Below are 27,639 nucleotides of genomic sequence, written 5' to 3'. Positions count from 1 at the left end.
CCGCGCGCCGCGATAAGCTGGCAGTGTTTAAAGTTTATTGCACGTGTCAGCGACATTGACAAATAATAACTCAAAAGGACCATACGCGGAATCAAATAACTGGACCCGCACGCGCGCCTGCAGCGTTTTATAACAGCACCGGCCACGGTTAACAGAATTTTTTTTTCCCTACGTTGTTATTATAAAACACAGTTTTTCCGTCTATTGATTACGATATCGCACGAGCGCCGCGTCACTTCGGCCCCCTCCGGTTCAGAAAAGCAATACTAAAAGAGAGTAACACACTTGAATACAAAAGCTACGTTACAAATTGGAACCGATTCAATAAATGTAATAATAAATTCCACGAGAAAACATGAATCAAGCGAAAGAACAATAATGAAAATCACATACGTACCGTGATTTTCGATATTAATACAAATATCAGTGATAAATCGAAATAATAAATTCGCGCGGAGTTGTTCGATATATTGATTAACTCGCAAGAATACGTTGAACTGCACATTTCCCACTTAACAGTAAAACTACCGAGCAGTTGGAGCGACTTCTAACCTGTTATACAAATTTTATACGTACCTTATTATTATCTCTACAAATACACAAATTTATCTGATAATTTTCGCCGAAAGTCTCGTCATAATTTAAATACAAACTAAACATTCCAAAATGCGTCAATTCGACTCATACCGTACATCCAGTGTTAATTCGCAATAGCTACATCAACCACGGCCAATTAAAATAGTTTCCAAAGAAAATTCCGCGAGCCAAACAATGATCACCCTTCCGTTAAAGCGTCGCCAGAAAATTGTAATGAACAAAGGAGCGAAGCGACGACGCAACGAGCGCGGCCGCAAAGAAGGACGTTTAACGGTGACATTTAAGTCGAAGCGAGAACTTTTTTTTTTTATCCCAACCGGCTCGTCCCTCCTACACGAGAAGTTCACCCTCCGCGATACCGCGACTCGTATAAATAATGTGTCCCGGCTTCAATGGGTAATTAGATTAAGGCAGAAGTTCTTCGACCCGTTGTTCTTTCATACGAGCGCGCGCGGGCGCGCTCGAGGCCGCGTCATCATTCAGCCGCCATTGACGCAAATTGTCGGGCGGATGGCACGTTAGTGTTGGCCGGGGAACTCAGTCGCGCGTGAGTTTAAGCTGGAGTCTGAAGTTTAAGCCTTCCCGATGAAATATTCAGACGGAATTATCACGGGAGGCAGCTTCCGGTGTATCGGGGCCGCTGGTCGACCGAAGAATATTAATGCGAGCGCGATGAAAAAAACGGGATCAATTGTCTCGGGTGAAGAGGTCGAAGTTCAACGTTCTTATTTTAATTCTTTTGGACCGGGCGCGCGAGCTGAAAGATATATATTTTGCGACGAATGTTATTATAACAGCTTCAATGGGGGTTACTAACAACAAGAAAATTCATTTTTCCTGCGTTATTCGTGGACATACGGGTGGCTAACTTTGTTCTTCGCAGGGACGCCGCAGGAAAATATTTAATTATTAAAAACGAGTTAACCCCGCTGTCTCGGTTAATGTAAAAATGAATTGAAGCCGGCGCACGCCGCATTTTTCCCAAGACGGCTAGCGGACTCTTTATCTGACCCGCCCTTGCATTAAGAGATTGCTGACCATCCCCTTGGCAGATAACGTTCGCGGTTTATTCCGTGCCTTATAGGCTACGGATTTTCTGTGTTTACGGTGCGCGCGTGTGTCATTGTTTGATTAACGGTACAGTGAAAGTAATGCGAGTAATGGGGATTTTTGTATACTTTAATATCGAAGATATTCGTTTGTTAAATTGTATAATATAATGTTATTCTTAATATTGTATGTACGGTTTACACTGTTTCGAAGGACTCGAATTCGAGCAATTCTCAAGTAAAAAATACGATATTGTGACAAAGATTGGCATGAAAATTGACGTGAACACTGATTTTGTGATTGTGGCGAATTATATCCTGTGCTGTAGGAACTACTTAATGAATTAGTAATGTAGCTATTACAGACGGTTTCTCAATGTCTTGAAAAATGTCCAGGTGTACTGGTACCAACGTGAAGACGGTGTAAGCAATGCAGACACGTTATGTAATAACACAGTGTCGACGATTTACAAGTTTATAATGGGCGAAGTCGGCCTGTCTCGAGAAATGGAACGTCTGTCTAAGTTTGTGAAACGGTGCTGTTGTCTCCGAAGGGTGACAGGTTACTAATTAGAGAGTTTCGTGTCAGCGTAAGTGAATTCTGAAGGGATTTTGGTCGAAAACAGGAACGCTTCTACTTTTGGCGCACTGGAGCGATGACTCTCGAAGGAATCCTTCAGCAATCAGAAATCCTACTCGTTGTTCTAGCTTGAAACACCACGAAGTCTTTCAACAAACTCATATTCGATGTTTGTAACCTTCACAAGCAATGTTTTGCTTAAACTAAACTTCATGTTCAATTTTATTCGAACGTGAAATCAATTTCTGCCAAATCAGTCAAATATTCGATTAAATTTTCAATGAAAATGAAATCCATTTTATTTGATTCAAATATTCCACTGAAAAGATCGAATGGATTTTTCTCAAATTTATCTCACGCGTAAATCGATTTTTTCTATGATATATAATTTATCCTTATCCTTTGCGCGCGGTGAAAACGGTGAAATAATAAGCTTTACAGTTACTTAGCTCTATTACGAACTATGCGACGCGGTTTCTAATGTCAAGATGAACGGAAACCGAAAAGCTGTCAATAATTCTCCACTATTCGCGTGTGGCTGGCCTTTAAAATTGACTTGGTAGTTCCGAAAGCTGTGGCGTCGGAGTTTCCAGGTATAAGTTGAGACGTCCCTTCATCTCGAAAATGAAGTGATGGACAGTTAATTAGAGACTTTACCATCGAGTCAGGGCCGGAATTCCTACGGGACTCCACCGCCGGGAGCGACCAACTTACTATTATCGTCGGACGAGCCGAGCACGAGTCACACTCTTTTTAAACATTCCCCGGGTTTTGTTCTTTTCTTTTTTCGGTAAACAAAGTTTCCCGTTGGTCTTGACAACTCCCCGACAACCATGAAATTCGCTGAACGAAGTATAATACTTCTAGCCGACAGCCATTTTTACCTTATTCCCCCGTTTCGAATGAAATCACTTGAATATTCAGTTATTAAAGATCTAGTTCCATTCAAGTTTTAATCTCTTAACCTATGATTTCTTTCATAACCGCGCCCGCAATAATTACTTTCAGATTAACACGTTTGCTACCAGCGCTTATGTCATTGACAGTCTCCTCAATCATATTTTCTTCAATGAAATAAATCTTCTAAACAAAATATAATAGGAAAATGAAATTGGAGCGAGTCATTGAGTTCCTAAACATAATGTTGTAGTTTATAATTTCTAATAATATCTATAGGAAACGAAGGAGAATTTCACATTAATCTATATCTACGGTTAGTTCGAAGTGTGACAATTGATAGAATTATAATATTTCGTTTGAATTCAAGATAATCAAGATTCAATTACAGCCTTTCTTTAATCTATATACAATATCTCATTAAATCAGCCTCAAGAAATGTTGACTATATCTTATCAGAAAATATATTGGACATTTCCAGTACAACACTCTTGAAGTGCAAAGGGTTAATCAACACAACTTGAAAATGTACACACGTTTGTTTCAATGACAAATCAGGGTCTTCAATCTTCCAGGGACGCGCTCGTGCCATTTTAAATACTCCTGGAGCAGCTGGTAGCTCATACTAAAACGATTCGGAGTTGAAAGATCATATTAACCTCTCGTTGGTAACGAATTCAGAGATTTGATAAAGTCTTGCGCGAAGAATATTGTTTTCCCCTATTTTACACAGATATGTACACTAATGTTGTTTAATAATCATTTCCTATAAAGTGATACATATCGAAAACAATCTAGTATGAGAGATAGTCCAGGCCCGTTGACAAGTTTATGACTAAGGGGACCACCATGACCTGGGTCACGTACGCCCTCGAATGAAGAGCTCTCCTTTTTGGAAAGCAGTTGAGGAAGGGCAGTTAGTCGCCGTTCCTCGTTAGAGCCACATCGCATAATAAATATATTTAACCTGACTACGGACTTAGTTTTTATTTTAGTAGCCCTACGACATAATCGTCAATTTTAGAACGAAACCATCTCGATGTGCGTGACATGTCTTCCCAGTGCAAAACGTTAAACATTGCTCAGAGCGTAAAGGGTTAAAATACGTAATTCATGTGACACGTACAAGCTTGAATTTTCCAGGAATCTTCGCTAGCAGCCGCCCTTTAAGCAGACCCGGCAACTTCGCGAACGTTTCTCGCGGAGGAGATTATACACGAACGGTTAGCAGGGTACCTGGAGTACCTGGGAGTTCACGAGAGGAACGACTTAGCTCGTGAACCAATCAGCTAAGAGAGCATTCGTGTCGAAATCTGCATAACTAGGGTCCACCGAGAATACGCTCTGTGTCCGGGCTCTGCAATCTCCGCGGATTAAACGCAAGTTCTTAGCGCGGTCCATCAGTTGAACGGCCGCCTGCCGGCGATACGAAAGGGAACTGGAAAACTGGCGGAACCGTTCGGGAACTTGGAACCGGACTGCTCGAAGCCGGGGCTAAAAGCGAGAGACAAGCGCAACAAGTATATCGGGTCCGCTTCTGACAACCTTCCGCCGATGCGTTTCCGTTTGGCCCCTCTCTATCACTGCAATCTCTTTCGTGATTGCTCTTGCCGGAAACGCTCCGCCGTTAATCATTCGCCGCGAGAAAAACGAACTCTCCGTACATTGTAAACCTACGATAAATCCGACAACAGAAATCGAGAGAAGAATGTCGACTTAACCTTTGCGCTCCTATGTCGAGCGTGACTCGGCATTGGCTTTATTCATAGCTGTGCTTCTTTGTGAAGATATTTTTCAGAGAGATTAGATTATTATGTTATTCAATGCAATACATCTTGCCAATAAAATATCAGAAAAATGAAATTGAAACGAGTCATTGAGTTTCTAAATATAATGTCGTAGTTTAAAATTTCTAATAATATCTATAGGATTAATTTAAGATCTATGGGAAACAAAGGAGAATTTCACATTAATCTATACCTATGGTTAGTTAGGAGTGTAACAATTGATAACAGAAACATATTTCGTTTGAATTCAAGAGAATTAAGATTCAACAAGGGTGGATATATTTAATTAATAGGATTAATTTTGTTTTCATTATGTAAAATATAGAATCACTGCCGTCAGAAATATGTGACGGTAGCGAACATGTTAAATGGTTGATATATAATTTATCTTCATTTGCCAAAGGTTGTGTACATTTCAAAGAATCTTCGTGCGCGAAGGGTTAATCCGTTCCATCGTGTTTCCATCGTCCTTCGTAAAGGTTCACGCGTACGCGGATTCTTCGGAGAGCTAAGCCCCCGGGTAGACACTCGTATAATCGCGCGTGAACAACGCGACGGGCATCGCGGCCAAAGAGAAATAGCGTTCCGCCGGAAATTTTTGCCCTCCCTCCGTCAACCTGACGAAATGATACGCGTTCCGCGCGCCGGCGAACGTGTTTTCCGAAGTGGCCTCGCGACGCGAGAACGAGCGCGTCGCGAATATAAAATAAAACGCTGAAACGGGCGAACAGCACGGCGAGAGAGGGACGAGCAAATTTAGGCGAGACACCGATGCGAAATGGAGCGTCGTATGTGCAGGGTGTGGCGGTGTGTCTTGCAACGGCCACAAGAGGGCTTTCTCTTCGATTCTAGTCTTGCTAAACGCGTTCCCAGTGTCTTCGGAGCAATTTTATAATCGGTGAAATGCACCGAAATGTATTATAAACGTGAACGCTTTGCGAGAAAGTAGGTTGACCAATGCGATGTAAGTAATATCCTCCGAGAGATTCGTTTGTTAATTTTAGAAAATATTTCTTGGTAGAGATACACCGCGGGTAATGGGGTTAAATGTATTATAAACACGTTCTGGAGCGTTCGCGAGAAAACAGTGCAATGTGTATTGAAACTGTAGGAATAATAGAAAGATACCGTGTTTTAGTGTTATCTCATTTTACATAATGCATACTAAATATTGAAGAAGAGTTATTAATCTGAGTGGTATTCTAAAATTCATTTTTAAATGTTTGATTTCACTCCCACGCGGTGATTCGAACTCACGGAGCACCTTTTGCTCTTTAGATCAGTGGAATAAGGAAACCGGAAACTCCCCACGAGTTGTAATATAGTTTATACAGGGTGTTTCCGGAGCATGTGGGAAGAATAGCAAAGGGTGGATTCAAAATGACATAAAAATAGCTGAAAGGGTTCGTGCGTAGTTATATTTCGGTATTTCCTATTAACTTATTTTTTTAATATTACAACGATTTTTTCAGTTTATAATATTCAATAAGGATAAGAATATATGTTAGCGATGGCAGGGCTAAGTATTCGATAGCACAACTAAGGCAGAACGTTCGGCAAAGTTGGAAGAATAATTCTCGTGATAAATCCTGGCTTGTAAGTTTATATTTCTTGGGAAAAAAGAAGAGAGAACAGAAAAAGGAATTTGAACTCCGAGGAAGTTTTATGGGAGCTCGTCTTACAGTCAAAGTGTTAATGACATTACTCTCAGCGTCTTGGTTCCCCTGACAACGAAGACGGAGCGAGGGAAGCTGTATTTACTTACGAGTAAAGACGCTGCTGCTGCACTTTCGACAAGATAAATAATGTGTCATACGTGCGTAAATTGGTCTGTTTAACAGCTGAAATGTTACAGTAATAAAAATACGCTACTTCATTTCGAGATATCGCGGATAATATCGGAACATTGAGAAATACGAGCTGAAAGGGAAGCTCTTCGCTGATATTATTCCCATCCCTTTAAATTACAGTGACAGAAAAAAGTATTCTACCCTCCTAGTTCTATCCGTTCAAATTATTTCTAATATAATACTGAATATAGACTGGTCAAACAGAATTTAGCTTTGTAGCATATCTTTGAAACAAATTGTCACGTTGAGAAGATTTATTATTGACGGACAAAGATGATTATTTGAAATTATTTCTAATGTAACACTGAACATAGACTGATCAAAAAGAATTTGGTTTTGTATCATATCTTTGAAACAAATTGTCAAGTTAAAAACGTTACTATTGACGAACAAAGAAAATCATATCAAATTATTTCTAATGTAACACTGAATATAGAGTGGTTAAAAAAATTTAGCTCTGTAGCATACCTTTGACACAAATTGTCGAGTTGAGAACATCATTACTGACGGACAAAGGAAATATTTATATAAACAGTCATTTCCCTGACTGTATACTGTTACACAAATTACAAACTGGTGCATTGTTCGAAAAAGTTTGAATTTCGCATGATTTGATATGTGCGCGTAAAATAGAATCTTTGCGGATTAAGTTTCGTTCTCTGGAAAATCGGTTTAATCCATTCAATAAGAAAATTCGGTTTTCACGGACACGGGGAATTGGGAAGCGCAGAAATTTTCCCCGGAATCGAGCAGCGCCCGTGTTTTTTCCCTTTTTCTGGTCAATTTTTTTATGAAATGATACAGATATCGACAGGAACCGATTTTTGGAAGTGAGCTAGAGGTAGCGCGTATTTACGCCACCGCAAAAAACGAGAAACGTTGAAACCGGAGGAAAGAGAAAGAGAGAGAAAAACAGAGGAAGACAGAGACGGCGAACAGAGGCCCAGAGGGCAGGTCCGCTGAACGGTCCGGTGGATTTACTAATTAAAAATGGATATTAAAAGACTCGGGGCACGGCGGAAGGTTTGAAACGGGACGCTTTACAAAAATTGTCAACGCAAAACGTTATACTGACGATAACACACACTTCTCCGAATCCTGTTTCCGATTTCATAACAATATAAACGTACATAAAAAAAAAACAGAACCTATTAATCATTGAATTTAATAAATTACAACCTAAAGTCTCAAAAATCAGCAAATAATCCTACGAATCTCCACTAACGAATCCTCCCATGCCAACGTAAATAGATTACTTCGTTAACCGCAAACTTCATTTATTTCTTTTGAATCGGAACTGACACAATCATTATTCACTATGGATACTTCACTGAAACAAGAGAACAGTATTCTAATTCCACTGTGATCGTGAATACACTGTCCCAAAGCGAACAACAAAGTAGCAAAGTATAAGAAACACCGTAGAACAATATTTCCAAAAGACACTCGTCGAAGGTGTTCCACATCGATCTCAATTATGATTGCCAGCAGCAAAGCAAACGCGTTCCAGTCGTCGAAAAATTGAATTCAGAACCGTCACGGTGGTCTCTTGCCCCCATAAAACGAATCAGCGCCGCGCCGCGGCAACCTTATCGGGGTCAAGCTCGTTACGCCGACCCGAAGGGAAATCCAATTACCCGGCGCCGGACCTGCCCCGCTGCCGACCCGAGCCAATGCCGATTCATTTTTTCCGCGCGCGTTAGGCCCAGACCTAATCGGGGAGTTAATTACCAAACGGTACGGCGCACGCGGCCCGCGGAAAGTTCGCCGGCCGATGATAAAACAGCGCGAATCGATGGGTCGTGCCCACAGTAAGGCCGCCATTATTGGTCGTGCCGGTGCAGATCCATTGTTTATCGTGCATTTAGCGGATAAACAGCGAATCGAAGCAAATACGCGCGATCGGCGAGGGATGGGTGGTGGCGGTGGCTATGGAGCGGAGGGTGGGAGAGGAACAGACACGTCGAGAAGAGGAAACAAAGGGGTTGGCGGGGAATACCGAGAGAGACGAAAACCGAGAGCCAGAGAGAGAGAGAGAGAGAGAGAGAAAGTGGGAGAGAGTGGGAGATAGAGACAGAAGAAGGGGCAAGCAGACCACGGGTATTGCCACGTCACGAAATCGTGGTGTATAGTAAATGCCATGCATGTTTAATCAGTCAGAATTATGGCTCGTCATGTACCAATTTTAACGGATCATCCGTTGCTATGCGATCGCTCCTGCAACACCCCTTCCGCAGCCCAACGGCCCCAGGTTTTTTCGACGTCAGCCGCCGCTGGATAGCCCGGCTGGTTCGCGAGCGAAAAACCGTCAAGTTATGGGAGGATTCGCGTTGTTAAACTGGCTTGGATAGTAAAAACAATGTTGATCGTAAAAAAAAGATGGGGGCTTGGTCCTCTGGAGCTGTTTTAATTTGACGAGGTCGTTGTCGGGTAATTGGGAGAGAGGTGTGATCGGCAGGAGAAGAGGGGCGTCGAGGTCTTGCGACGTAAGAATTGATCGGTACGCTGCTGATCCTTCGAGACTGAGGATTTGATGATTGTGACGCGTATATAGGGTATCGTAGAAATCCAAGTGCTAGTTTGTTATTGATTTTTCGTGTAGATTGCTGCTGATATTTTGCGAATTGCTGCTAAATGGTCCATGGAAGCGCGTTCTGTCGAATATTCCAGTGATCATGAGATTCCCGGAGTTTGGTTTTAGTTCTGTTGCACAGAGTGTAAAACACGACGGTTGACTCGGTTTTCTATATTTCGTTGGAGAACTGTTTTCGGAAAACCGGCGATCCACGCGGTTCAACGACGATAAGAAAAAGCAGTAAATTCCGGCGTTTCCAGCGTCGCAGATTCGAAGCTGATAATAGGAGTAATTGTTAGAACGTTGCGCGAGATGGCTGCGCGGAATGTTGGAGAAAAAACCTGCAAGAACGGGACTAGCGGCGGCGGAATAATGCGAGGAGTTGCGAAATTACTTTCTTCGGGACGCGGAAATGCTGCGTTTGTTTTTCGTGTCTTTAATTAGCCGCCGGATTAATAATTAATGGGGCAAAGATTAAAAGGCCGAGCTTGGCGAACTGCAGCCGAATTCGCGAATTAATAAGTCCGAGGGAAAACATGGCCGGCTCCCGACGAATATCGGCTTGAACGCCGATCCGGAACCATCGCCGAACCCCACGGCGAACGTTCCAACCCTCTCATCCAACTCCACTGAAAACCGAGTATATTTTGTAACTGTAATTAAGATTTAACGATAATTCCGAGAAGGACAAGCCGCGTTTCTGAATCCCGTAAAGGATTAGTGCTCCTTGAAAGTTCCCGGCAACACACTCCTGTGTTTCCACGTCGGCAAACTTCGAGCTAGTTTCATGCACGATACTTGGACTAATTAGCGGTCGGACGTCCGCGATCTTCGCCGGTTCTCGGCACGGGTCAGTAAGGATCGCAAGAAAATGAAGTTGGAGAACTAAATTGATAATGGGAACTCGTCGCGGAGATGTTTTTCTCTTGTTAAGGAGATAATTATGCCGGCTCGATCGATGTTTCATGAATACAAAATGACTAATCTGAACATTTCGGGACACCTGCGAGTATCTCTTTGTCACTCGAGGCTTTGTGATTTATTAATTATTATCGAGTCCTGTAACTTTAAGAGTCATTAGTTCTGTACGTAGGTTAGCACTGAGATTAACACTGAAACTACCAGAGTCAAAATGACCTATTCCTGATTCCTTCCTCTTGCAATTGTTAATAACTTGAATGACATGGGGTCATCGATGACCTCCAATCAAATCGAATTAATAGAGGTCACTCAATTAACACTTTGACTGGCAAGTAAGCACTCATCAGAACTCCTATACAATCGAAACAGATTTCTTAATAAACCAGAAACTAAAGAGTCTAGCTTCCTTATATCTCGTACAACCAATAAAACATAGTGCGTTTGATACATCACCAAGAAAATAAATGATCAAGGTTACGTTCAAAATTGTTCGTATAATACGGTTTCACCTTATTCGGGTGACATGGCAGTCAAACTGTTAAACGACGATTATTTGAAAATATTTCTATATTATAAATAATGCTACTTCTTAATGTGGTGACATTCAGCTAAGTGAACGCGCAATAATAATAATAATAATAATAATACAATACAATCAAATGACTTAATATTATATTTTTCCATTCTGTGTATTTTGCTCTATGAAATCGTGCGGCATTCGATAGAGCTTTCGATAAAGTTTCGATAGATGCACTCTTGGAGTTTCTACAGACAAATTTCAAAAAGTCAATTTAATTGCTGGGTAGCTTTAATGTTAAAAAAATGAGGAAAAGTGTGAAGATAAGGGAAGCTTTACTTTCAGATTCCATTCTAAAGGAACTATATTTTTTTGCTTAATATACACTACCGAGTTCCATATAAAACTGCCCTAGTGAAGAATCGACGAAAGCAGCCAATCAAAATGTTTTTTAAACATTTCCGGGACCGACCGACGCGCTTAATGTCAGCCGGAACGAAATGAATTATTCGAAACCAAAAAATCCGCACGGAATTATTCCGGCGTATTTTTGGATTTTTGCGAGACAGATTTCGGGATCGAGGGGATATACGCGCGAACTCGACACGGTATATTTCGATTGTTCGATTGTCGGTGGCTGTGTCGAATTACCAGCCAAGCAAATCCGCTTTAGCAACTCGCTGTAATTATTGATGTTCTCCATTAGATATGATCCCATCAGCACCCGAGAGGACAAAGAAAAAACTTTGCTAGTGTTCGCGCGTGTAAAAGCGGATTTAATCCGTTAATTCGAGCTATGTACACTCTTAACAACTATTTTTAATCGAGTAAACCTCTCTTTGCAGTCCAAAAATACTTCATTAGAAATATTCAACGTTTTCTGATGAGATACAGACGTGTTACGAAAACAACTCAACGAGACAATGGACATAGATTAATCTTTTGCACTCGGAAGTTTTTCACTAGAAATATTTCAACATTTTCTGATGATATAAAGACGACATTCTTTGAAACTATCTCGAAGAGATTGACAGACAAAGCTATTTTACTTCAATATTTCTGAAATTGATGCGTTATACGAGGTATAATATTACATATCAAATTTCATCGTTTTACCACATGAACTCAGGTGGTGCCTCTCGAGAGTGCAAAGGATTAAGAAGCACAGTTTTATTCAATATTCAATTTTATAGTTTTGTATACGCTAAATCTAGTGGCTACTGAGAATAGCCATTGTCGTGCAAAAGGTTAAACACAAGAAAAGTAAAGGACCTTTCACCTTTCACCACAACCGGGTTCAGATCTAAATAGTTCAGCAAACGAGAACCGGGAAGATCGAATCGGTAATTAACGCTTCGAACTTGAAGCATTGTTCCGATTCTACGGATCGATTCTACATCGATAAATGAACATTCCGGATACAAAGGAAAACTGACCCACCAAGATGAACCCGCACTTTGGACATCGATCAGCCCGCCATAAAAATGTGTACACGTGTGCGAGTCGACAAAAATTCAAATACGACGCGGCGAATTGAAATTTAAATTTCAAATTTAAATGGAAAAATATTCTACGGAATATATTTGGAACGGCGCGACATAAGTTCTATGTTAAAAGTGTGCGTGTCCGACGCCGATGAACTCGCCGCGTGTAATTTAACGGGAACTGATGGAACCGGGTCGACAAGAACGAAATCGAAAAGGACTATTTCATACTTCGCGTTCATACCGGCGGGATACGACACCGTACCGGACACGAAATGCCCCGAAAAATTATCATATTTCGCCACGGGCAGCCGGCTCGCCGCGTCTCAAAGAACAAGCCACTTCCCCCGCAAACAATGTTCAATATCGGCGAATAGGGAGAATATGTTTTACGAATACGAGCTCGAACTCCGGGGGAAACTTGGAAATATTGGAATCGAAGAGGAGAAGAATCGCAATCTTCTTTCGGGACGTTTAAGCGTCGACACGTCTGGCCGGGAAGGGGACAGTTCGAGAGAAGGAACGGCGAAAGCGAGGAAAAAGGCTTGAAACTTTCCCAAACCTCGACGAATTTTACAAGCGACTTCGTTAATCCGGTCCCGGGAACTTCAACCATAGACGATTCACTGAAAGAAATACTTTCCCGACCGGACGAACGGAAAAAAGCCCTGGTAGAATTTAGAAATTATTCACGCCTTGACGAGGGAGAAGTTACTCGCAAATAATCGACCCGTGAACCTTCGGATGAATATTTATAGGGGATGCATAGTATTTTATAATAACTAAGGATTTGTTTCTCTTTTGGCCGGCCTTTACGATTTAACGATCTTTATCGGATCGTTTTAAATGAATTTCTAAAGCGAACCGATCGTGCTTCTTTACTTTCGATTAAGTTAATCTTCTGGTGCTTTGTGTAGGAATTTTTCATTTTATGCTTTATTGGTTAAAGATTAACCGTTGGGAGTATTTGAATCGCGCAACGGAAAACGTGTTAGTTACATTTGATTGTAATTGGACTTACTGCTGGATTTCACGGCGTGCTCGTTTCCGCGAACGCGTTACGTACCTGAAACAAAAGGGAAATACTGTCAAACGAATGGGAACGCATCGATATTTGCAAATGAACTTAAACGATTAAAGACGGAAAAATAAACGAAAATGTTTATTCAGGTTCAAACGTGATTATCCGAGTGTGGATTGCACGCGTTTATACTTGCAGCGAGTGAGTGTAACGCGATAAAATAAAAGCTTCGGCGAATAAATCTTATTTTATCGTTTACGTAGTAATACCGTTTACCGCGCTAATAAGTTTTCATTTAATTCTTGTTTCCATAGATTACTTTGCCATTAACAATACCAACTTGTATGAACAGCCGCAATCAAGTAATTACAAAGGAAAATTCATTGATGTATTAATGAACAAATTGCACATGGAAAAATGCTAACCAGCAGTCGCTTTAATTTACGCGTTTATAGAATACTGACTGTTTTGTACAATATTAACAGAACCCATTATCAAAATAAAGTAACACAGTTCGCAATCTAATAAATGTATTATTCTTAATAAGCTAACGCGTAATTATACACAGAAAAATTGTTTACAGAACTATGACCATTTACCAGAAATAAATACATTATAAACGAATAATCTATTCTGATAAAATTTAATTGAACTGCTCGATAGTTTTAGTATTAATCAACGAGATATACCTCGAAGAACAATTGTAATTGTTAACCTTTCGCGGATGCATATCGACATTTCAGCGAAATGAAATTTTTGTATTTGGAAGACTAAGTCGCGAACAAATGATTTAATTAGCTAAATAGCAAGAAATCGACATGTACTTTCCTTTCATTCTATTATTTAAGCAACCGATATATAATTTAGCTTCATCTGCTGAAGATTTTGTATATTTCAAAGAATCCTCGTCTGCAAAGGGTTAACAAGTATTATCACGTTCCGTGCCGGACCGTTTTTTTAAGACTTTCACACGTTTACAATTAAATAAAATTGAATATACGCAGTATGCATGATATTAAGATGCCTGTATTTGACTCCACAATAAATTTTTAAAAAGTTCTTCGTTTTTCAATGAGAATTCATTTTCGGTGTGAACGGAAAATTCAATTCCTCACGGAATGTGTTAACTCTTACATAGTCGTTCGTTTTCAATTGCGCACGAAAATCAAGAATTTCCAAATGAAATTCGACCGTTAAAGGGTTAAGCATTGCCATTACAAGCATTATTAAATGATCAGTCGGGCTGGCGTTCCGCCAGGTAACTATTACCGCGACGAGGAGCTGGCTGAGACAGCCGCGTCGGAAATTCGCGGGCAAGATTTTCCCCGGGGCGCGTCACCTTGGAATCGCTCACACAAAACGGCGAAACATAAAATATTTCACGGTGTCTAAATGACTTCAGCGCCCGGCGCTGCGAATTCCTCGCTCGCGACGGGCACCGGGGAGAATGCTGCTCCATTGAACTGAAGAGAACTCGGCCGGCTGAAAGCGCGCGAAAAGGAACGGGGAGAAGTGCCCCTGTCCCGTGCGCAATTACCTCTCGCAATTACGCAAACTCGTCCTAAAATGGCACACACCTCGAATACAATAGAAATAGTTTAATACCTTCGTAACGCGTCGCGGAACGCCCCGTCTTAGATGAGCGTATCCTCCTTTCTTGATTATCGACGCGTCGCGCAGTTCTCTGAACAAAACTCGGTAACTTCAAAAGTATAAGTGATAGAAAAGAATGCTTCGAATAAAAGTTGTCAGGTATAGAGCTAAATATATGGTGGTTATGTTTTTGGTTACGTTATGGGGATATTAAAAAGTTTCTTTGATGACAATATATACTTTGTGTTTCGATTACAATGTTGTAGGAGTAGAGACACGGATGTTTTTGCACGAAATTTTGATTTTTCAAATGAAAATCATTTTGTATGGTAAAGATTACTTAGGGACACATTGGTAATCTTTAGGTTTAGTTGTCTGAATGGTTGAATTTTTGGATTTTGTCTATGGTGCGGCCAAACGACCGTTTTCTCGGCACAACTCGATAATTTCAAAAGTACGAGTGATACGAGTATATGCTGTAGGCAAAAGTTGTAAGGTGTAGAGCTGAACATATGGTGGTTATATTGTTGTTCACGGTTACGTTCAGTAAGTTTTTGTGAAGTTGAAATTTAGACTTGTGGTAATTTGTGAACAGACCTTCGTTTTTGATTATAAGCTCGTGCCCAGACGAACAGACTTCTTTGAAATTCAAATTTTGACTTGTGATAACTTCTGAGTAGACCTTCCTTTTCAATTATGAACTCGTCCTCAGACGAACAGACTTCTTTGAAATTGAAATTTGTAGATTCTTGTGACACTAAATAAGATTTTGAAAAGTTCAAGGTCAAACGCGACTAAACTCTAAGCAAAAAAAAATACGAAGAAGAATATTGAAATGTATATAACCTCCGTAAAGTTTTTTAAATTCAGAATTATAGAAGTCATTCGAGAAGAAAAAAACCTTCACTCCAATATGGATGATGTAGGCAACATTAATGAGTAAGACATCAATTAAGTAATGTAATTAGTATTAAAAATTCGCTTTGAAAATATGTTGATACAATTTTATGGGATGAATGAATAATAAATCGCAGTTGCGTGGACCGCAGAAATTTTAATGGACGGACAGGTTCGCGCGAGTTTTTGATAATCTTAACGACTTTACATTTTCGGTGTCCCATAATAATAAGCCGTCCGTTAGCGGAAGCCAGCAAAAAGAAACTCGTGTAAAACCGAAACGAAGACACGATATACATAACGCGGAACGGTCAACGGCGGGGCCACGTATCGTTGCATCGCGCGAGGTTACGCAAGCGCGAAGAATTTAAATGGGAACACAGCGGCGTTCACTTCTCAATTTGTAAATTGAAACAAATGACTGTAACGTTTCACCTCACTGACAGGCGCGATTAATATTATAAAAAAAAAAAAAAAAAAGAAAGAGGCAAGATTTATTCCGTTGCGCGAACCCGCAAATTTAAAAGTCAACGATAATTAATTTTTCGCAAGCATTATATGCATAATACATCACCTTCTCTATTACCACGTTTTTACGTTACATCGAAAATAAAAAGCGTGGGTTTTTTTCAGATGCGCTATCGGACGTTTCAAATTAAATTTCGTAATTTAAGAAATGAAATATAATATCCTTTGAAAAGGTTGTCTTAAACGTTTCGTGAATTATGCATATTGATACGGATTTTTTTAAATTATATGGAACAGTGGGAAATATTTCTTGTGCTCGATGTATGGTGCAAAGTTCAAAGAACATTTCAACTTGCGAAACAACATGAACAATGCAATGACAGCCCTACAGTTTCAGATCCTTCTAAGGAACGACTTTAATTAAACGTTCGAAACTTCGCCTGGCAGACCTTAAAACGTTATGAATCTCCTAGCTGAAACTCTTCTAATATTGAATAATCCGGAAAGCATCGAATGCCTTGCGTGAATTTCGCTCCTACAGCGTGGTTCACAGAAACCAACCAAAGTTTTCATGGACTTCATAAAATCGCTTGCCTTTAAATTTGAATTTTTAAGGCACGAACGTGCTTAACAGTGAATCACGAAAATTATAACCTCCAAGATGATCAGAATTAATTAAGTTCCAGTCCAAAGGCATTAAATATTCTACCCAGTTTTAGAGTAATATACAAGAACATCCAACACGGTTTTCGTATCAAATCAGCGAGAAAACGAAAATTCGGACTGGACAAAATTCTAGAATGGTAAAACGAAGAAATTTACGCAAGTTCTCACCGATGAAACGGAGGTATGCCAATCAATTATCGCCGAACTGGACGGAAAACAGGATGAATTCTGGATTAGGTAATCAGGTGTATATCATCGGCAGTAAATTATAGCGTTAAATATGAAACAGTATTTCATTCTTACGGAAAGAGAGAGATAAATTTCAATGTACACCTGAGAATTTCACGTAGCAAACGCGCAGTGTTACATATTATCCGTTTGCGGTGGTTAATCCTCGTTGCTCAACAAACAGAAACGACAAACACGGGAAAAAGTTGCCCCGCCCCGTAATCTCATCGATTTCTTAATCCTTCGGTGGCAAGTGTCCGTGCAAAAAGTTGCTTGACACGCTACCATTGCGTTTTATTATAGATTCCTTTGTAATTACGTTTACCGGAACGACCGTGCTGTTGCTAAATCTTCGGTATGACTGATTACAGTGGACTCGAACGACGATTGCCGGTGAAAAATAGCGCCCAGGGCGACAAACAGTTCCGCGAAATTTGCGAACACTGTCTTTTCACGTAACGTTTCAATTAATTACTCGCATTCTCTTGCTTTGTACGGTAGATTATTTACAACGATTATTATGTACCGGTATTCAGTAAACATGAAGCGTAATGAATGATAATCAATAACGAATGTTATCGAATATTTGCACATATTCTAGTAGTCTGCTAAAGGAAATTACTCTTGACTCCTTGCGACAAAAATATTCACGTTTTATTATAATTGACCTGTTAAACATGTAATCTCTCGCTCATAAATGTTTAAACGCACATAAATAATCGGAAACGATAACCATCTCAAGCAATTTACTCCACAGTGACTACAGTCGTAACTTAAACCACATTCCCACTTACATTAAAACGCGACTTCGTTTTAGAACCACTGTATAATTAAGGAGGAGATCTAATGATCAATCAACCATGACACACACAAAATCAAATCCATTGAAGCAAAATTAGAAAGCCATTCCTATTCGGTATCTCCTAAAACTCGACCATTCCTATCGATATCCTCTACTCTGAATGCTCCTTGCCGAAAAACCTTTTTCAATTAATCAAGCAACATAAAGATAACGACAATACTCATCATTCGAAATTAGCAAATTAAACGAAACCAGAAAAACTTCTCCAGTAACTCCCGAAACCAGCCTATTCCTATCAAAATTCTCCCCTCCAACTGATCCCAGCAAAAAATCCTCTCTCAATTAATCAAACATAACACAAAAATGATGGCAATACTCATCATTCTAAATTTACGAACTAAACAAAGCCAGACAAAGTTTCCCCGGTAACTCCTAAACCTCGCGCATTCCTATTAAAATCCTCTCCCCGAATGATCCTCCCCGAAGATTCTCTCTCCCGAAAGGAACAAACACGTTCCCGTCTTATTCCCCCGGAAACTATTAATATAGTCCTCTAACGAGTGCCAGACGCGTTCGGTTACGTTCCGTTTGTCGCCGGCAGCGAGTTCCGGGCTCCCATTCTCCGGTGACAAGGAAAAACTTCCGCTTTGTCATCGGATCATTCGGACGCTAACAGTCGGAGACGAAGGTGAGACGAGATAGACCAGACCGGCTCTGTCGAGTGGCTGGGCTGGCTGCGATCGACTCGAAGACGGAACTTTTAATTGGTTCGCGCGCCGTGCCGCGCCGCGCAGCGAGGCGGCTGCCGATGCGTGGATAACGAGCGTCGCGCGTTTTTACGCGGTGCCCGAGGGACAGCCGCGCGTTCCTCACGGCTGACTAAATAGACGCCACGTTCCTCCGCGCATGACGCGCTCCTTCGCGGCCACCACCTTCGCTTTCGCATCCTACTTTCGAATCCGCGCGATGGAACTTCACGCGAAAAACTGACTCCTTGCTTCTTCCGCGTTAGCTGCCGTTGCGTACGGTGTATCTTTCGTGTAATTGGATCTGGTCACGGGTGTCTTACACAACGAATTGCGTTGATACGCGGACTCGACGGGTTGCCTTTTTGCTGGAATTCAGCTGGGACTTGTGGAGATTTAGAATGATTGATTTGGACCTACTTGGACTGGTTTGTACCGTTTTAACCCCCTGTCCTACAACGACTGAGATTCGTCGTGAAGATTTTCAACATGATTCAATAAATACATGTATATTACTCAGTTCATTTGAATTCAGAGTAAATATTATTCCTCTGTAATTAACCATTATACTTAAAAGGAAATATAGGCGTAATATATGCTTAGAATTTTTCTCTTTTTCTAATAAATTATTAATAGCAAAGTAGCCATATCGATCAGAGTTGAGAAAGATATCATAGGCTCAAGGGTTAAGTTGGAGTTCAATGAGAAGTTTCATGGTTTTTCTGTCCGTACCAAATTTTCATTGTGATTTTAATTTATTAAAGGGCGAGTGTAGGAATTGGAGATTGACTATTGAAGCTTTTCTTTCAGCTGAAGAATGGAACAAATCGAGTTGAACATTCCGTCATGCTCGTTAATTTGTTGTCTTCGAATGGTAAGAATGTTAGATGCTTGTTACGGTGAAGTATAATTGCAGATGAAAATTGATTGCCACTTCCACACGAAAATAAAAGAAAGATCATATAAATAAAGACATTAAAAATTTCGCGCAATCCCACGGAGTTATTCTCAACGTCGATTAAGTACCAATTAAGATCGCGTTACTTTTCAGGGAATGCATTCGAGGAAACGAATTACGCTGGAATTCGTGGTTCCATCATAGGAAATACTCGGCGTATCGAGATGCAAATTGCGGGCACGAATAATATGATCGCAAACAAGGCGCGTTACGCAAACGCGTGCAATTAATTTAGCCGGCACAGACAGCGCTACCGTCTCCGTGCCGAAAAGTGGAACAATTTCCACCGGGAGATTATTTGGTTAGATATCCGATTGCAATTAAGTCCGCGAAACGTGTAACGGGAAACCGAAGCTTTTCCATTCCGCGCGCGTTTCGGTTTTACCGGCCGCAATAAACGTTTCGAGTTTTACATAATTGCAGGTTCGCGCAGCCCGAGCGCGCGCCCGTGCCGTTTAAACTGCGCCGCTGTAAGTGACTGGTATATTCAACTTGAATGTAAATCTCCTAATAAACGCAGCAATTGTGCGGTAATTATAATCACTCCGCGGCGAACGATCGCGCGTATCCCCGGCTGAAGTTTCGAAAAACGAGAAATGATGTTCGTTAACGCGTTTACGTCGCATTTCAATGAATCCAACGAGCGACACGGAATAAAACGATGTAACGTATCTGTTTGAACCGAAAGCAGCTCGCGATTACTCTCGATCCGCGCGTGAATTATTTCCATCGAATGTTTGTGTAGTAGTTTATGACTTGTAAATAGGCAGCAATAAAGATCCGTCGATGTTATCGATATAAAATCGAACGATCTGTTCTTGTAATATTTGCCTTATTGTGCTTCGCGGACGGGAGTGCGCTGTAAATGGATTAAAACTACGCTCCGCTAATAATAAGTAAATGTTTGTATAATCGGACATGTTGCGGCGCTCGAAAGTAAAATAGTATTATCGAGTTTACTGCGCTATAACTGTTAGAAAATGGAGAAAATGGACTCGGTGAGAGGGTAGAATGATAGACGAGCCAGACAAATTGCTATTATAAAACGGAACTAAACGCAACTTTATTACCGCAGTTGGGAGTCAATGCTAGTAACGGTGTTTCTTATATTAATCAAGGAAACGCGATTAATAACCACCAGATCGCGTATCCTTGGAAACACTGAACTTCAAAATTAATCCAACACAATCTACGTACCGCTCGCAAACCAAACGTTCAAATCACAATCAAATCTAATCCATTACGTTAAAATCTTTAAAAATAAACCTTCACTCGCATCTCAATTCAACCAAAAATTCCATCCGACAAACATTTGCCAATAGAAACTATAACATTCCAAGCAATCGCAAACGAGAGATCGCACACAGCAGAAATCCCCCGCAACGGAGTAAAAATTAATTTCCACGCTGAAGACTTTCCCGATAGGAGCAACAAGGCTTAGACGATGTAAATCTTCATTAAACCGTTCATCTCGTTATACGGCGCGCTCGCGCGTTATCCGCGGTAGCTACTTATCGCTATCGAGAAAATAGCGTATTACTCGCCGCAATACCTAATAATTACAGGCCGTCCGAAAGTAAATCATCATTAACGCTCGCAGAGAGGGCACACAACGAGCGAGCGGCGTATTAACGAACAAGGAACAAGGCGATTTCGCGCGCTCCTCCACAGACACGAGACAACACAGACGTTCGGCGAGCTGAGTTTCCCGTTATAAAACGCGGAACGCTTCCCGCACGTCGAAATTTATGTAAACTAATTTCCCGCGAAGAATTCGGACGGGGAACGTTTATCGGGGCCTCGAACCGGCGAATCTGAAACCGTGCAGCCGAGGTTCTCGTACCAACACGCCCGGCCCCCGAAACAGAGAGAATTCCAGCGCCGAGTGGAAATTCGGGGTTTGTTCGCGGGCAGAGAGGCGCGGTTATCCCTGCTGCCAAGAGGATGCAAAGAACACATTCGGTGTTACTGACAGCCCGCCGGCAATTTGCTCGGTCGAACTGTTCCGCGCAGGGCCGCCCCGCGTGTCGATGGTAAGGGAGAAGGTGAGGCTGTTTAGTTCAATCAGCATCCCGGCAACTTACCTGCGCGCTTAAACGGTCCGACGTTCCTTTCCCACGAGCTAGAACCAACGCGAGTTCTGCTCGCGGTGCGCGCGGGCCAGCAACGACAGGTTAATTAATCCTCCCGCAAACGGGAACCGAGCCATTTTTTATCCCCACTTCACCGCTTCGACGATTTCCCGGCGTTTACGACGCGTGGCGCACAGCTGTCGGAGATTTGAAGCGTTCGCTACGGGATTATGTTTTTCCCTGCTCTTGCTGCAACTGGGCTAACGAAGTTTTCTGGGACGATTGTTGTAACGCTGCGAATTACTTGGCTGAGGAATAACTCGGGGCTGGGAGTAAATGGAATGGCTGGTTATGTTGAGGGATAGATGTATCGAATAGGTTGTTGCTAGGAAAAGATATTTGTGTTGCCGTTGATTGAGATGTCTGAATGATCTTGTTTTTACACTGAGGTGGGAATATTAGCTGCGGGACACTGTGCGCGAATATCTCAGCGTGTTAAGCTGATGGGACGTAAGTGATCATTTAATTATATTAAGCTCGCTGCCCTAACTACGCTGATGAAGTACACGGAACTTCCACAACTATTAGGCAGTAGACTTCCTTAAGCAGCAAAGTGGAATTAACTGCAGCGAGTAGCATCATCTTCACCTGTGTACGGGAACTGCTCGAATTTCTAACACTCGGCGAACATGAATTCTGAGTGGTACAGATTTAGAAACAAGGACAAGAATGGACTTTTCAAGGACTCTGATTCTCGAGTACGTTGTTTGGTATGTTATCTTTGTTTCCAAGGAAATTTCGTAAGAGTAAAATATTAAGAACATGAGATAAATACTTCAATCTACAAAATTTTGCGGGTAAGTTCGTTGTGCTGCGTAAATAGCATGAGCGTCGATCAGATATCATCGATTGTTCGACGATCATTGGCAGCTCCTCGAAAGCGATTGTGAAGCGGGAACACGCCGCGTGTGCTTTTGTTTTTAAGGGAAAGTAACACATTACCCGCCGGCCCCGCGATAATGCGAGATTTTCAGACTATCGTTTAATTGCTAGTCCTACATTAATGTAACGTTTTAGATATGTATAACACAAATCCAAAGTAAAATTACAAAATCAAATTCCTCATTCTTTTTCGTAAGTCACATTTTTCGGCTTGGCTGATACTTAAAAGTATCAATATAATCACCAATGCTCGCGTTTCTAGTAGCTGAAATTCAGCCGGCGTACAATGTGTTATCATCGTAGAGCACACATATTATATATCAAACTTGTTTTAATTAAACGATTACCAAAAAATCTTTAGAATGTCTCCATTTCTACACCCCGAGACCCTATACCTTATACAGTTCAAATTCTACAGGTTTCCAAAACAGACCAAGAAGAAACGAAGAAACCACAAGTGATAGGCATTCCCCTGTAACTCCGCGAAACCTAAAACTCAAACCGTAGATCCCCTAAAAGGTAGCAAACGAAGTAAGAAAGGCGATCCGCATCTATGCCGATGAAATTCCCGCCGCGACGGCTTATCAAAGCGATACCGATCGACGTTCCCGATTATTTCTTCGTCCGCGTCAGAAAGAAGCTCCGCTGTCCGCTGTGTGCGTCTGTCTGACTAACCGGTAACCGAGAAGGATACCAATACATTTCGACCGGGCGCTAATTTACTTATACGTTATAGGATACGGGGCGGCGGACGCGTCTAATCAACGGGTACTTCATCCCTGCGGTGAACGAAGTTTATCCGGGCGGAGCAAGATGCCAGACAACAGCCTTAAGGAACACACCATTCGCAGCGCCGAGTCGGGACCTAATTTAATCGGCGCGATGCGAACTGGCCGATCTCCGCAAGCCGCGCCGCTCCCCGGCTTCTGTCTAGAGACGTGTAACCGTAGGAAACTGTACCGAGCCGAATTCCTCTTACTCCTTTTACTCGAACCCGATTATCCGCGGAGGCACTCGGGAACCGCGCGTGGCTGCGAGATATATACATTTCGAATTCAGCTCGACAGACACGACGCCGCGCACGTAAACGTTGCGGGATTTATCGAACACGACGCACCCTCGGAAAGAAATACTTTATCCTGGAAGGTCTGCGGTGAATATTTGCCTGGCAACGGTGAGTCAACCTGTTCACAGGGATTTCTAGGGATTCCAAGGAGTATCTCTACACTTGCTTCTCGCGGAGATGAATGTTATCGGTAGATAATCGTAGTTTTTAGGAGGATTGTAGGATAATATAGAAAAATGTTTAGGATATAATAGCTTCAAAAGTATGAGTACAAACGAATGCTTCACACAGAACTTGTAAGGTACAGAGCTGAACATATTTATATTTTTCTTACATTATGGGGACATTATGAAATTTTTTTAGTGACGATATTTCGCGTGTCGATTACAACATAATATAGAACAATGTTTAGGATAGAAAACCCCAAAAGTATGAGTGATGCAAACGAATGCCTCAAACAGAAGTTGTAAGGTACAGAGCTGAACATATTTATATTTTTGTTATATTATGGGAATATTATGAAGTTTTATCAATGACAATATTTCACGTTTCGATTACAACATTATATAAATAGAGAAACGGAATTGATTTGCACAGAAGTTTGATTTTTGAAATAAAAATCATTCTGCATAGCAGAAACTTAGCAACACATTGGTAACCGTCAATTCTAGTTATCTAAACATTCAAATTTTGGTGTTTGTCCACACTGCGCGTCCGCGGATAATATTCCGATTCAGGTTTCAAGCCGCGTTATGACTAATAAAATACCAGCGTGCACCGTGTCCGTCGGCGTGCGATCGTGCACGCATGACGTAACGCTTGATCCGGTTCCTGTTCCATCGGCCAGGATCCCACATGGCCGGCGAGATTACGTAGCTTTTCCATTCACCGTGGACACCGCGCACGTAACCGGCAAGACCGACGCGGCAGAGCGCGCGCGCTCGATGGACGCGAAACCGATCGTGGAAAGTGACGATGCCGGTGCTTGCCCCATTTACAGGTCTCGCCTGGAATCAGCCGGCGTGCACGAGCGGCCGATTAAGTTGGTTCGCGGCGCAAATGGATCGGGGATCGGAGAAAGGATCTGCGGGTTGCCCAGGAAAAGGGATCGTTGGTCAAGAGTAACGAAATAACTGACTACTCCGTTTCTTTACCGGAACGAAAGGAACCTACCGGCAGGAACTTTGCTCGAGGAATCGGGAGAAGTGTCCGTGAAAGTACTTAAGCGGTTCAGAGAGATAGAGGTGTACTGGGAACAGAATTACATGCGATACAGATACTCCCATAAAATTTGGGTAAAGGAAAGAACGCTGGGAAGAAGCACTCGAATTCTTCGTGTGTAGATTTTGTAATAAATTCAACGTGGATAGTCTATGGAAAGCGTCGATTAATGAGGATATTATTTTATAAACGAAGAAGCTTGATAGTAGGCGTACGATTAACGTAGAATTTTTTTTTATTAAGCGAACGAGGCTTGATCGATTTCAGGAAGAAGTTAACACGTTGACTGCCACGAGAATCTCGAGGGTATTGTTATAGTAAGATTTATTCCCTTATAATAGAGGAAAATAGTATTAAAAATGATTATTAATGTTTTGGTATTACGCTCATATTACACTACTATCTAGCTTTTCGTGTTACTAAATATTTTGATTCAATATCAATTTTCTTGTAATTGTTTTCAAGCAATTTGGAAGGCCCGTTCACCGGTCACCACCGTGGCAGTCAATGTATTAATGATGTTCGATACAGGATGAACTCCGAATTCGGGTTCCAGGAGTTCAGGCCCGTAAAGGGTTAACTCCTCGCAACAACCAAAGAGTACTCACGGGTTCCGATCAGCGAAACATTGGAAGGTGAACGGCGAATCGAGGAAAAACACGGATGGAAGTAATTTCCGACAGAGGAAATGCGACCAGGCTCGGCCCACGGTCGCGTGGCGCGGCCGGTTTCGCGAGAACGAATTTTCGAAACAATTAGCCGGAAAAAAAGAAACGTGGGATAAAGGGAGATGGAGAAACAGAAAAACAGGGAAAGAAAAGCAAAAGGGGGAAGAGAGAAAATTAATTAACAGCCGTTTTAAAGCAAACGGAACTAATTATGGTGGGGCGGCGAGCTGCGCATTTTAAACGAACCCCGGCAGATTATAGCCCCTATAGTTTTCCATAATTCATTACGACCAGGCTCGCGCGGGCCCGCGAAAACAAACACGCCGTGGGATTTTTCGTATCGGCAACCGGGGACGTATCCGCCATTTTCCCTGGATACGTGACTTTCGAAAAATCGGTGGACGCGGTGCCCGTTGCCAACTAGCCCGCCTCTCTCACTCTCTCTTTCATCCTCTCTCTGCCTCTCTCTCGTGGCCGCGAAATTTCGGCGCGACGCAGCGCACGCCATTCAAATTTTAATACACTTTTCGCCCCGCTAAAACGACTCCATCGCTTCAATTACGTCGTGCTCAAGGGAGAAATCATGTCGTTTTTGCGAGGCCGCGTAATACATTTCCGCGCGGAGCGCAAAGGCATCATCCGGGGTGCAGTAATATTTGCATAAATCGCGGCCTTTCGTCGTTCGCCGCTTTCGACCGCGATTAATCGAGCTCGGAAAGAGAACGATCGGTCGAAAGAGAGCGCGTACGCTCGCGGAACGGGTCATGGGAAAGAGGGAGGGCGGGGAGGAGGGGAAAAAACGAACGAAATACGGCGGAGGCATCCGCGGCGCATTTATCAGCCGTGATTATGAGCGGCGATTTAATAAGCGAATTCATCTACACAGAGGCGCGCTGGGACATTAACGTAATTGCGCGAATAATGACGGGCATCCCGTTGAAAATTCGTCACCGGAACGGAAAAATGGCGGCGCGGTGTTCCGGCCGGCGAGCGAGCGCGTGCCGCGAACGGGAAACTACGCGGGCCGGACTGATCTATCCGATGATTGCTAGGCGACCGAGCTAGGCGACCCAATTTTCTTGGCCACCGGTCAATTACGGAGCGGTCCCGCGGCCGAAGGGCGCAGACGCGGATCAAACGAAGGGACGGACGTGAGAGAAACACTGGGGAACGTGTACTCGTTTAGGCGGACCTGTGTGTAGACGTGATCTGGAAAAGTGAATTGATACGGGATGAAAGGGGAAGGGGGACGGGACGGAAAATGGAATAGAAAATGTGTGAAAGAAACGGGCCGCGGGAAGATGATCATGAATATAGACTGGCGGAAAAGATTCTTCGGGTACCACTGGCGCGGAGCTTTTGATCGAAATCGGGAACGTGATCGCTGCAGGGAGTGCTTGTACACGTTGGGAGAGGGGGGGTTGCGCTTTGTTTGGAGCTGATGGTGTTTAACACGTCGAATGTCGTGCGATTTATAGCAAAGTACACAAGATGGAAGAATATGATTGTAAATCGTTTGATTGAATTATATTATTCTTATGAGGTGTTGATTTAGCTGAACAGCGCATTAGGTGGCATTAGTTATAATATGGAAATGTCTTTAAATAATTATCGTTCAATTAAGTGAACTATAGTAACTTTTGGGAAGAGAATGCTCTTGTAAAGATGAAGCGATCGGGGAGGGCGAACGTATATTTTGGAAGTTTCGACGAGTTAGTAGTATAGTTTATAGAATCGTAAGGTAGATTATTTTGTATGAACTTTGTTTGTAGAAATGGAAAATGGAAAAAGTGGATTATATTGAATTTTATAGAGAAATTCGTATACTCTTTGCTCTACGATTGTTTCTCTTACTAGTTTAACAAGGATTACGTCATAATTAAGCATTTCCCAGAACAAAAGGAAGTCATATATTCCCAAATCTACTATAAAGGTTAAATATTCATAAGCGGAAGGTAATATTTCATTTCAACTTACGCGTATATGAACCGAGTAATATCTCGTTTCGTTAGGTTCATTGCAAAGTGTTCACTA

At 42.0% G+C, this 27,639-nt stretch overlaps 1 protein-coding gene across 15 annotated transcripts in view; it reads right to left on the bottom strand.

Annotated features, from left to right (window-relative positions):
* Positions 1-27,639, bottom strand: part of qin (tudor domain-containing protein qin) — a 316,867-nt gene that overhangs the window by 170,066 nt on the left and 119,162 nt on the right. The window contains exon 1 of one of the 15 annotated variants that reach the window (XM_076365507.1): positions 13,279-13,323. The exons of the other annotated variants lie outside the window; for them this stretch is intronic. The gene's annotated coding sequence lies outside the window, so the exon portion shown is untranslated. Of the gene's footprint in view, positions 1-13,278; positions 13,324-27,639 lie in introns of those variants that run through there. 15 annotated transcript variants of the gene reach the window in all.

The sequence above is a fragment of the Nomia melanderi genome, chromosome 3, assembly GCF_051020985.1.
Source record: "Nomia melanderi isolate GNS246 chromosome 3, iyNomMela1, whole genome shotgun sequence".
NCBI lineage: Eukaryota > Metazoa > Arthropoda > Insecta > Hymenoptera > Halictidae > Nomia > Nomia melanderi.
Note: the sequence above shows the minus strand (reverse complement) of the source record. Positions and strands in the feature narration are given on the sequence as shown.